Below are 8,026 nucleotides of genomic sequence, written 5' to 3'. Positions count from 1 at the left end.
ATCTGGGATGGGATGACTGTGACGAGCTTCAAACTCGTGACTGTTGGGTGTAGTGACAGTGTGCAAAAGAATAAATGTATTCTATTCCGACACGATCGAGAACCGACAACTGATTAGCCATGCGGAAAACCGTAGAGGACATGTTTTCACTGAGAGGACGGATGGTAGCCATTGACAATGGTGATCCACCAACATACAACTTGCCATGAAAAGGAGTACGCATGATTGGATGAGGACAATAGGAAAGCAGAGGTTCAGAGGCAACAAAGCATCTCCAAACGCTTATCTGAAATTCCCACCAAGGAACTACATAAGTAACTGTATTTTATTTTCTATTTTATTTATCTTTTAATTATCAACACCTCATAACCATTTGAATCTACCTGACTGAGATTTACAAGATGACCATAGCTTGCTTCAAGCTGACAATCTCCGTGGGATCGACCCTTACTCACGTAAGGTATTACTTGGACGACCTAGTGCACTTGCTGGTCAGCTATGCGGAGTTGTAAAAAGTGTGATCACAATTTCACATACCAAGTTTTTGGGGCTGTTGCCGGGGATTGTTCGTGTTTGGACAACTGACAGTTCATCTTGTTGCTTAGATTAGGTAATTTTCTTCTTGTTCTATTTTCAAAAATTTTTCAAAAATCTTTTTAAAATTTTTTTTCTAATTTTCAAAAATGTTTCAAAAAAAAGTTTTTTAATAAAATCATAAAATCAAAAAAAAATTTGTGTTTCTTGTTTGAGTCTAGAGTCAAATTTTAAGTTTGGTGTCAATTGCATGTTTTTATTTTTCTAGCATTTTTTGAAAACTCATGCATATATTGTTCTTGATCTTCAAGTTGTTCTTGATGATTGTCTTTGTTTGATCTTGTGATTTTCTTGTTTTGTGTCTTTTCTAGTTTTTCATATGTATTTTTAATTTGTTAGTGTCTAAGCATTACAAATTTCTAAGTTTGGTGTCTTGCATGTCTTTCTTTTCTAAAAAAAATTTCAAAAAAAATGTTCTTGATGTTCATCATGATCTTCAAAGTGTTCTTAGTATTTATCTTGACATTCAAAGTGTTCTTGCATGCATCATTGGGTTTGATCCAAAATTTTTATGTTTTGAGTCAATTTTTTTGTTTTTTCTCTTTCCTCATTAAAATTCAAAAATAAAAAAATATATCTTTTCTTTTTCACTCATAAATTTCGGAATTTTGGCTTGACTTAGTCAAAGATTTTTAAAATTTAGTTGTTTCTTGTTAGTCAAGTCAAAATTTCAATTTAAAAATTTTTTATCTTTTCAAATCTTTTTCAAAAATAAAATCTTTTTCATTTTTTTCTTAATATTTTCGAAAAATTTTAAAAATTGATTTTCAAAATCTTCTTATTTTTATTTCGTAATTTTTGAAATTATTACTAACAATTAATGTTTTGATTAAAAAATTTCAAGTTTGTTACTTTTTTGTTAAGAAAGGTTCAATTTTTAAATTCTAGAATCATATCTTTTAGTTTCTTATTAGTCAAGTCATCTACTTCAATTTTCAAAATCAAATCTTTTTAAATTTCTTTTTCAAATCTTTTTAAGATAGATTTCAATCATATCTTTTTCAAAACTTAATTTCAAAATCTTTTTCTAACTTCTTATCTTTTCAAAATTTATTTTCAAATCTTTTTCAATTAACTACTTGACTTTTTGTTTGATTTTAAAAAAGTTTACTAATTCTTATCTTTTTTAGAACCACTTAACTACTTTTCTCTCTCCAATTTTCGAAAACCACTAACAACTTTTTCAAAAATCTTTTTAATTAACTAATTGTTTTAAACTATAATTTTATTTTATTCCTTTCTTAATTTTTGAATACTAACTAATATTTAAAATAAAAACAAAAATATTTTTCCTTTTATTTAATATTCGAATTCCCTCTCTCTCATCTCTTTCTATTTATTTATTTATTTACTAACACTTCTCTCCTTTTTAAAATTCGAACCCTCTCTCCCTCTCCGTGTTCAAATTCTCTTTATTTTCTCTCTACCTCATTCTTCTATTCTTTTCTTCTTCTACTCACATAAAGGAATCTCTATACTGTGACATAAAGGATTCCTCTTCTTTTCTGTTCTCTTCTTTTTCACATGAGTAGGAACAAGGATAAAGATATTCTTGTTGAAGCCGATCCTGAGCCTGAAAGGACTCTGAAGAGGAAGCTAAGAGAAGCTAAAGCACAACTCTCTAGAGAGGACCTGACAGAAATTTTCGAAAAAGAAAAAGACATGGCAGCAGAAAATAACAACAATGCCAGAGATGTAAGGAAGATGCTTGGTGACTATGCTGCACCAACTTCCAACTTCTATGGAAGAAGCATCTCAATTCCTGCCATTGGAGCAAACAACTTTGTGCTTAAGCCTCAATTAGTTTTTCTAACGCAGCAAAACTGTAAGTTTCATGGACTTTCATCAGAAGATCTTCATCACTTCTTATCTGAATTTTTGCAGATCTATGATAATGTTAAGACCAATGGGGTTGATCCCGAGGTTTACAAACTTATGCTTTTCCCATTTGCTGTAAGAGACAAAGCTAGGACATAGTTGGACTCACAACCTAGAGAAAGCCTGAACTCTTGGGACAAGCTGGTCAATGCTTTCTTGACCAAATTCTTTCCACCTCAAAAAATGAGCAAGCTCAGAGTGGACGTCCAAACCTTCAAACAGAAGGAAGGTGAATCCCTCTATGAAGCTTGGGAAAGATACAAGTAATTAACCAAAAGGTATCCTTCTGACATGTTTCTAGAGTGGAGCATCATATGTATATTCTTTGATGGTCTGTCTGAAATGTCAAAAATGTCATTCGATCATTCTGCTGGTGGGTCCCTTCATCTGAAAGCACCTATAGAAGCCCAGGAACTCATTGATATGGTTGAAAATAACTAGTTCATGTACATGATGATTGGATTTTTGACGGTTTAGAATTTCACTAATGAAATCTCGTTGTAAAGTATAGTTTCTAAACCAAACAATAATCCTTTCATACAAAAAGTTGTTTGTCACTAGTACAAACCCCTAAAATTTATAAACCGAAGTATTCAAACCTCGGGTCGTTCTCCCTAGGAATTACAATAAAGTGTTTTGTTATTGGTTGTGAGTTATTTTGGGGTTTTGATAAGAGGCATGAAAGATAAATGGTAAGAAAGTAAACTAACAACTATAAAAGGCTCTTGGCAAGGTGTGAGAACTAGAAGTCCTATCCTAGTTATCCTTCTCAATTGTGATGAGAATTGTTCATTGCTACCACTTAGTTAACCCTTACTAAATAAAGGAAAGTCAAGTGGATGAATTGACTTGAGCCACAAGTCCTAGCCAACTCCCAAGGAAAGACTAGCTTTAGTGCACTCCAAACCAATTAGCAATCTCTCCAATTACCAATCAACAAAGGAATTAGATAACTCAAGTGTCACTAATTACTCTACCTAGGCCAAGAGGAACAAAATCTATATTATATCTAGAAGAGGCATTTCAACAAACACATAAAAGGCAATAAAAGTAAACAACATAAATTGCAAGAATTAAAGAGAGATCTAACTACAAAGACAAGAGATCAACAATAGAAAAGCAAAGAAGAACAATTATTATGAATTACCTCTTATTGAATTGAAAGAAAATGGAAGGAACAATAGTAGATCTACAACAAAGTATAAGAACAATCATAAAGGAAATTACAATAAAAGAATGGAAGAAGAGTGAATGTAACAACAAGGAATTGAGAAGATAGAAGTAGAAGAAGATGAATTAAAATCTAGATCTAAGAACTAAACCTAATCCTAATCCTAATTCTAGAGAGAAGTGAGAGCTTCTCTCTCTAGAAACTACTTCACAAACTAAACTAAACTATGACTAATTGGTAACTAACATCTAAAGCATGAAAGTCCCTTGATTCCCCTTCAATACTTGACTTAAATAGCATCAGAAATGAGTTGGATTGGGCCCACAAGGCTCCTAAAACCGCTGGGGACGATTTCATTAAAGTGGGCCACGGACAGAATCGGCGCGCGCGCGCAAAGTGCGCGTGCGCGCCCCTGAACGCGAAGCAACATATGGCAAAATTTATATCATTTCGAAGCCCCAGATGTTAGCTTTCCAACCCAACTAGAACCACATCATTTGGACCTCTGTAGCTCAAGTTATGGTCGTTTAAGTGCGAAGAGGTCAGCTTGACAGCTTTCCGGTTCTTTCATTTCTTCATGAGTTCTCCAACTTTTCATGCTTTCTTTCTTCATTCCCTTGATCCAATCTTTGCCTCCTAAACCTTAAATCACTTAAAAAACATATCAAGGCATCTAATGGGATCAAGGTGAATTAAATTTAACTATTTCAAGACCTAAAAAGCATGTTTTCACTCTTAAGCACAATTAAAGGAGAATATACAAAACCATGCTATTTTATTGAATAAATGTGGGTGAAAGGTGATAAAATCCCCTAAAATCAATACAAGATAAACCCTAAAAATGGGGTTTGTCAGTACACTTCTGAAAGGAATCCCGTGAATATTGGGGTGACTCAGAAGAAAGGAGTTCTTGAGATTGATACTTTGAATGCAATATTGGCTCAGAACAAAATATTGACTCAGCAAGTCAATATGATTTCTCAGAATCTGACTGGATTGCAAGCTGCATCCGGCAGTGCTAAAGAAGCCTCCTCTGAAGGAGAAGCTTATGACCCTGAGAATCTTGCAATGAAAGAGGTGAATTACATGGGAGAATCCTATGGAAACACCTATAATCCTTCATGGAGGAATCATCCAAATTTCTCATGGAGAGATCAACAGAAGCCTCAACAAGGCTTCAATAACAATAATGGTGGGAGAAATAGGTTTGGCAATAGCAAACCTTTTCCATCATCTTCTCAGCAACAGACAGAGAATTCTGAGCAGAGCCTCTCTGGCTTAGCAAACATAGTCTCTGATCTATCTAAGGCCACTCTCAGTTTCATGACTGAGGCACGGTCCTCCATCAGAAATTTGGAGGCACAAGTGGGTCAGCTGAGTAAAAGAGTTACTAAAACTCCTCCTAGTACTCTCCCAAGTAATACAGAAGAGAATCCAAAAAGAGAGTGCAAGGCCATTTACACGTCCAACATGGCCGAACCTGTAGAGGAGGGAAAGGCAGTGATTTCCACTGAGGAAGACTTCATGGGACATCCACTGGCTAACAAGGAGTTCCCTATTGAGGAACCAAAGGAATCTGAGGCTCATCTAGAGACCATAGAGATTTCACTAAACTTTCTATTACCATTCATGAGCTCTGATGAGTATTCTTCCTCTGAAGAGGATGAAGTTATTATTGAAGAGCAAGTTGCTCAGTATCTAGGAACAATCATGAAGCTGAATGCCAAATTATTTGGTAATGAGACTTGGGAGGATGAACCTCCATTGCTCATCAGTGAACTAAATGCATTGGTTCAACTGAAGTTACCTCAGAAGAAAGAGGATCCCGGAAGGTTTTTAATACCTTGCAACATAGGCACTATGACCTTTGAGAAGGCTCTGTGTGACCTAGGGTCAAGTGTAAACCTCATGCCACTCTCTGTAATGGAGAAACTAGGGATCTTTGAGGTACAAACTGCAAGAATCTCACTAGAGATGGCAGACAAATCAAAGAAACAGGCTTGTGGACTTGTAGAGGACGTCTTGGTAAAGGTTGAAGGCTTTTACATCCCTGTTGACTTTATAATCCTAGACACTGGGAAGAATGAGGATGAATCCATCATCCTTGGAAGACCCTTCCTAGCCACAGCAAAAGCTGTGATTGATGTAGACAGAGGAGAGTTAATCCTTCAAGTGAATGAGGACTACCTTGTGTTTAAGGCTCAAGGATTTTTCTCTGTAAACATGGAGAAGAAGCATAAAAAGATTCATCCAATTCTCTCCATGTAGAGTCAAGCAAAGCCCCCACATTCAAACTCTAAGTTTGGTGTTGGGAGGCCACAATCATGCTCTGAGCATCTGTGAAGCTATGTAAGAGCTTCTTGTCAAGCTATTGACATTAAAGAAGCGCTTATTGGGAGGCAACCCAATTTTATTTACCTATATTAATTACTCTTTCATTTTGTTTTCCATTATTATTTTATATTTTCTTTAGGATGATGATCATGTGGAGTCACAGAAACAACTGCAAAAATTAAAGCAAAATAAAAAACAACATAAAAAATAGCACACCCTGGAGGACTAGCTTACTGGCGTTTAATACCAAAATGGGCGTTTAACGCCCAGCCTGGCACCATTCTGGGCGTTAAACAGCAGAATTGGCAGGCAAACTGGCGTTTAAAAGCCAGTAAGGATAGCAAAATGGGCGTTTAATGCCCAGTCTAGCAGCATTCTGGGCGTTAAACGCCAGAATTGGCAACCAGACTGGCGTTTAACACCAGAAAGGGCTGTCTGGTGTCTGGCTGGCGTTAAATGCCAGAAAGGGGCACCAGCCTGGCGTTTATCGCCAGGAAAGGTAGCAGAACTAGCGTTTAACGCCAGATTTGTTACATAGTGGGCGTTTAAATGCCAGGAAGGTGCAGGGATGAGAATTCCTTGACACCTCAGGATCTGTGGAGCCCACAGGATCCCCACCTACCCCACCTTACTCTCCCTCTTCTTCACACCTTTCCATAACACTATTCTCCAACACCAACCTACCTCACCATTCCAATTCAAACCATTTCCCTCCCAAACCCACCCATTCTCCTAATGGCTACCCTTTCTCCCTTCCTGGTGGACGAAATTGTATCTCTTTATGGAATATGATAATAGAGCCTGGTCCAAGATCAACTTCGTTCAACTAACCAGCAAGTGTACTGGGTCGTCCAAGTAATACCTTACGTGAGTAAGGGTCGAATCCACAGAGATTATTGGTTTGAAGCAATCAATATTTATTTTATTAGTCTTAGTTAGGATGTCAACAAGGTTATTTGGATTAAAAGTGAAATTACTGGATTTGATAAAAGAGGGAACAATGTTACTTTGACTTGCAGCACTGGGGAATATGTTGGAGTTTTGGAGATGCTTTGTCCTCTGACTTCAACTCTTCCTTGAAATCCTCTTCTCACACGCAAGTTCCTTCGATGGCAAGCTCTATGTAGGGTGTCACCGTTGTCAGTGGTTACTTCCCATCCTCGCAGTGAAAACTATGCTCACGCACTCTGTCACAGTACGGCTAATCACCGGTTGGTTCCCGCTCCTACTGGAATAGAATCCCTCTTTTGCGTCTGTCACTAACGCCCAGCAGGTTAAAGTTTGAAGCACGTCACAGTCATTCAATCCCGGAATCCTACTCGGAATACCACAGACAAGGTTTAGACTTTCCGGATTCTCATGAATGCCGCCATCAATCCGGCCTATACCACGAAGATTCTGTTGGGGAATCTAAGAGATATTCATTCAATCTGATATAGAACGGAGGTGATTGTCAGGCACACGTTCATGGGTTGAGGAAGGTGATGAGTGTCACGGATCATCACCTTCTCCACAGTTAAGCGCGAATAAACATCTTAGATAAGAACAAGCGTGTTTGAATGGAAAACAAAGGAATTGTATTAAATCATCGAGACGCTGCAGAGCTCCTCACCCCCAACAATGGAGTTTAGAGACTCATGCCGTCACAAAGTATGTAATTCAGATCTGAAAATGTCATGAGGTACAAGAAATGTCTGTAAAAGTTGTTTAAATAGTAAACTAGTAACCTAGGGTTACAGAAAATGAATAAACTAAGATAATTGGTGCAGAGATCCACTTCTGGGGCCCACTTGGTGTGTGCTGGGGCTGAGACTAAAGCTTTCCACGTGTGGAGGCCTTTCTTGGCGTTAAACTCCAGGTTATGACGTGTTTTGGGCGTTTAACTCCGGATCATGACGTTTTTCTGGCGTTTAACTCCAGACAGCAGCATGAACTTGGTGTTTAACGCCAAGTTACGTCGTCTATCCTCGCGCAAAGTATGGACTATTATATATTGCTGGAAAGCCCTGGATGTCTACTTTCCAACGCCGTTGAGAGCGCGCCAATTGG

General features: G+C 37.4%; 1 non-coding gene across 1 annotated transcript; it reads right to left on the bottom strand.

Moving 5' to 3' along the window:
• Window positions 1-2,661: 2,661 nt before the first annotated feature.
• On the bottom strand, window positions 2,662-2,765 carry LOC112793771 (small nucleolar RNA R71). The gene has a single exon (XR_003198466.1). It is a non-coding gene; the product is annotated as a small nucleolar RNA R71 (small nucleolar RNA).
• Between the last annotated feature and the right edge of the window lie 5,261 nt (window positions 2,766-8,026).

The sequence above is a fragment of the Arachis hypogaea genome, chromosome 3 (assembly GCF_003086295.3).
Source record: "Arachis hypogaea cultivar Tifrunner chromosome 3, arahy.Tifrunner.gnm2.J5K5, whole genome shotgun sequence".
Classification (NCBI taxonomy): Eukaryota; Viridiplantae; Streptophyta; class Magnoliopsida; order Fabales; family Fabaceae; genus Arachis; species Arachis hypogaea.
This window is presented reverse-complemented; position numbering and strand designations above follow the sequence as displayed.